The sequence below is a fragment of the Aedes aegypti genome, unplaced genomic scaffold (assembly GCF_002204515.2).
Source record: "Aedes aegypti strain LVP_AGWG unplaced genomic scaffold, AaegL5.0 Primary Assembly AGWG_AaegL5_hic_scaff_1824_PBJ_arrow, whole genome shotgun sequence".
Classification (NCBI taxonomy): domain Eukaryota; kingdom Metazoa; phylum Arthropoda; class Insecta; order Diptera; family Culicidae; genus Aedes; species Aedes aegypti.
In genome coordinates, this window is record NW_018735295.1 from 110,756 (window position 1) to 115,211 (window position 4,456).

The following is a 4,456-nucleotide window of genomic DNA, read 5'->3' on the forward strand; positions in this document are numbered from 1 at the left end:
ATCGCCTGTCTAACTCGTCCATCGGGTCCAGGCAACACTTCTTCCACGATTCCTCTGCTCCAGTTCTTTCGATTTTTTCCGTCCACCAAAAACACTATAGATCGTTCACTTGTAACTGCTTCTTTTCTTCAAACCACTTGGTACGTCTGTTAATCGTCGGCAAATACTCCTTCAACCATCGCTCCCACATTTGGTTTGCTAGTTGTTGAGAACGCTTGTAGGCATCCCGCAAAGATGCTGCCGTATCCACCGTCCCGTCTACTATCAAATCGGCATTGACCACTGTTCCGCGAAGGAAGTGGTTTGGAGTGATTGCTTCTTCGTAGGCCGCTTCTTGTGGCATGTATGTTAACGGACGAGCGTTAATCATATCTTCCGCTTCAGCAATGGTTGTGAACAGTACTTCATCTGACAAAGTTCTCCCGTCATCTAACGCCTTCATTGACTCCTTTACGGACCTCACAATCCGTTCCCAAATGCCGCCCATATGCGGCGTAGCTGGTGGATTGAAGTGCCACGCTGTCGTAGCACTTACCAATTCATCTGCGCATTCACAGTGAATTCTCTGCATTTCATTGTTAGCCCCTTTGAAACATGTTGCGTTGTCTGAAAATATTTCACTCGGCACACCTCGTCGGCAGCTGAATCGTCGAATGGCCATTAGGCAGGATTGAGTCGACAAGCTCGCAACGAGTTCAAGATGTACGGCTCGAACAGCAAGGCACGTGAACACCGCAACCCACCTTTTCTCCTTCCTGCGTCCGACAGTAACTTCTATTGGTCCCAGATAGTCGATACCTACTGAATGGAAAGGTCGGATGTACGCCGCCATTCGTGAAACTGGAAGAGGAGCCATCATGGGCGCTTGCGCACGACATCGATGCACTTTGCACCAAACACACTCATTAACTGCTTGGCGAACTGCGGTGCGGATATTCGGAATCCAGAATCTCTGGCGAAGCTCGTTCGTTACAGTCTCTCGGTTTGCATGACCGAACTTCTCATGGTAGAACTGGATTACATTAGCTGTCGTTGGATGTTTGCGTGGAAGAATGATAGCAAACTTCTTATCAAACGGTATTTCCTCTGACAATTCCATTCTACCACCCAGCCGTAGAACTGTGGAGAGAAACAATGCACACCTTACCACATCAATATACTTTGGTTGCCACACTCGTCCGAACCCTGTGTGTGCTGCCGATCCCTCGCGCAGTGCAATCGACCGAAGCTGATCGAACAGCGTCATTCAAACCGCCATCGTAGTGCGACCCTGAGAGAGACTCGCGAAGAGGAAAAATATCAACGTCATATGCAGCCCAGATTCCCCTCTCACGAAACGTCAAATGCAGCCCACCGTTTTTATGGCTGAAAAAGTGAAAAGTATTGTGTTCAAAGTTAACTGTTATTAAAAACCTCAGTCAGCGGAGCAGTTTTTTCCAAAGTTGCTGATAAATCTAAGCAGAAGATTAATTATTTCTAATGCCTGCTACGTTTGCTGGCATGAAATTTCACTCAAACGGATATTTATGATTCGATGTGATGCAAACTCAATCATTTTTTGCTAAGAGGCTCATGTGAGGGATTGAACGGCTTGCGCATAATTGGTATAAACACAAAGTGGAATAAGAAAAAAACTCAGCAATCACAGAAAAAGAAGACCGTCTTCGCGAGTCTCGTCTCAGGTGCGACCGACACGTGCGTTTCCTTAATCTTTATATTTCTCTGGTTAAATAAAAGTTCACGTTAAAGTAATCGCGAGTGCCTTAATTTACTTTTTCTCCCGAATCCATTCGCTGACTTTTCCGCTGCGTAGCCGTGACTATCCGTCAGGTGATGTGCCCAGCCGGATCGGAGTGAAAAAGTGTTGGAAAACATTTGGCGTCGAAGAGCCATTTTGTTTGGTGATCCGCCTCGTGGGCCCCTCCGAGAGTGAGGAAGAGGTGAAGAATAAGAAGAGCATATTCGCGACCGGCTCGGTGTACGATCGTTGAGTGTGAAAGTAAACAAACTCGATCGGGTCGAAAAGTGAACTGTTTCGTCGGTGAAAATGGATCCGCGGTTCGTGATTGCCAAACAGACCATTTCCGTCAGACCTTACCCCCTATTTTTATATTTTTCTTCGAAAGACGATTATTTTTAATGATTATTGACGCTTTCAGATCTAATTTATATGCACTCCTGATTTTATTGTAAATCGAGACGAACATTTCAAAAGGTCCCATCAGACTTTTGCCTTTATCGGAGAAAATAAGCTTCGAAAAAATCGTGATGAAAATCAAATGCCAATCAGAATAGAAACATAAAATAAGACATTGAACTTCATTTCTAAACGTGAAAAAAGCTCAAAAATTAAAAAATGATGTTCATTCTGCGGAAAACTACATGTTTACGTTATTTTTGGATATTTTTATCACATGAGACCTTTTGCACTTTTATTGTCAGTTGGGACCTATCAAATGGGTCTTTATGAAAATACCTTTGTTACTTGGGATATTTGTAAAACTCAATAAAAACTGGTAAATGTTGATTAAGTTTGTAAAGAATAATGGATTCAAATCAAATTTACGTCAACTAGAGTAAAATATTATTTAAATTATTGGGCAATAGTGAGGTATTCAAAAAAAAAATATTTTTTGGTAGATTTTCTTTTTTCTTTTGTATCAAAGGCATGCAGTGTACAGTCTATGATATTGCTGAAAAGGAGAACTTATCCAGTGCACATGAGTGTACGATACTGTTGAAGACTGGTGGTAGTCGAAATTCTCGAATCTGTCAAAATATAAGCATTTGAGGGATAATATTCAATCTACTTCAAGTCTGAACATACAGTTTTTTTTGCATACTTTAAAGAAGATTGCAATCAACAGACCTCGCAGAAGACATTAGACTTGTACTCGCATCTTTGAACATGATGGAGGGTGGCACTAAGAGTTCGAACACCTTAATGTATGGATGATCCAATGAAATTATAATTTGTTCTTTGCATTTTGTAGAAGCCAGGCTTGGGCTGATCTGCTCTCTTTCTTCAATAACGCTTTTTCGATACTGCTGATGACTTGCTTTAACGACATTTTCTTTACAGTAACTGGGAATCGAATCAAGATCGATCATTTCTTCTGTACCCGTTGAATCACTGATCAGTTTTCTCAGTGATTTATCATGTCCTTTGATGGATACAGAGTGAGACTTCAAAGATCGATATATGGGTGGCGTGGCTACTGTAGAGGAGAGATTGCCTACAACCAAGCAAGGAAAATCGTTATACTTATGTGCCATTTGTACATCGGGAAAATTACTTACTGCTTTTGACTCGAGTGTTGGATAAATCTGTTAACCTACATCTGTCGTACTTTGCGTGATTCTGTTGCAAAATCCAATCCGTTGTACGGGCATTTGCAACATTCCCGTAGCTTGACATTTTCATCTCATGAAACGGAACACGATGAATGCTGCTGTTTTTGCAAGGATTGTTGACCTGTCCTGCAGTTAATTTCAAGCATGCTGCTTCGGTAGAGTCTCCGTACCATTTTGAAAAGTTCCAGTGCGCTTCTTTCAGCTCCGTGGTGACTCAGCGCTTTTCCTCTTAGAGAGCTTAAAAACTGAATTATCCTTCTTTGAAGGTGCAGGTTCGGCATTTGCAACTCTCCCGTAGCTTGAATTTTTCATCGCACGAATCATCTATCTGCGGAGGTGTAGGTTGACTACCATAGTGACTGCTGCCATCGGATCTTTGGCTTCGACGTGATGCTGCTTCTGAAATATTATTCATCCTTAAATTTTAATCTTATTCAATGCACTGAACTTTACTTACGTATGAACATCCGGAATTGGTCTTGTGTAGGATCCATTTTTATTAATTTAACTCAAAATAGTTTCAAAATTACTGTGAGAGCTCGCTTGCATGCCAAAGGTCCCATGTGCAATTTTGAAAACAAAAATCGAAAATGACAGATGAGACCTTCGGCGAGCAAAAAGTCCCATCAACAGAGCTGGTCGATATTATCGATAATGCAGTTGGGTCGTTTTGTTCTTTTCGAATTTTAAGCACAGACAAACAGACGTCACACTCTCACCGATGTCCATCGACCACCTTTTTAACGGCCGATTCAAATATATGGTAGGTGGCCAATCCACCACCCGCAGCGCTCGCATCGTTTTTGTTCGCGTTTGACGTTTACACACTACCGCCATCTGTTGGTCCATCGGCCAAACACACCGATTTTAGCATTGGGCGTACATGTCATCGTGACTATGATTTTGATCGGGATTTGTTCTAAGTGTTACGTCTGTTTGTCTGTGTTTTAAGGTTAATAAATAAAAAAAAGTTAACTTTTAAATGAAAATCGTTATATTTTATGCTGAGGATTTGGAAAATAGTGATAACTCAATTTGAGTAAAAATGTTAGTTAGGACCTTTAGAAATGTTCGTCTCGAAATTTTTGAAAATTCGAGAATT

The 4,456-nt window shown here is 41.5% G+C and overlaps 1 long non-coding RNA gene across 2 annotated transcripts; it reads right to left on the reverse strand.

The window, feature by feature from the left end:
* Nucleotides 1-1,749: 1,749 nt before the first annotated feature.
* Nucleotides 1,750-4,006, reverse strand: LOC5567133. 2 transcript variants are annotated; one of them, XR_002502984.1, is made up of 4 exons: nucleotides 3,812-4,006; nucleotides 3,301-3,753; nucleotides 2,828-3,236; nucleotides 1,750-2,769 (listed from the first exon to the last, which is right to left on the reverse strand). It is a non-coding gene; the product is annotated as an uncharacterized LOC5567133 (long non-coding RNA). The 2 variants fall into 2 exon arrangements; XR_002502983.1 differs by having other exon boundaries at nucleotides 1,750-3,236; nucleotides 3,812-4,003.
* Between the last annotated feature and the right edge of the window lie 450 nt (nucleotides 4,007-4,456).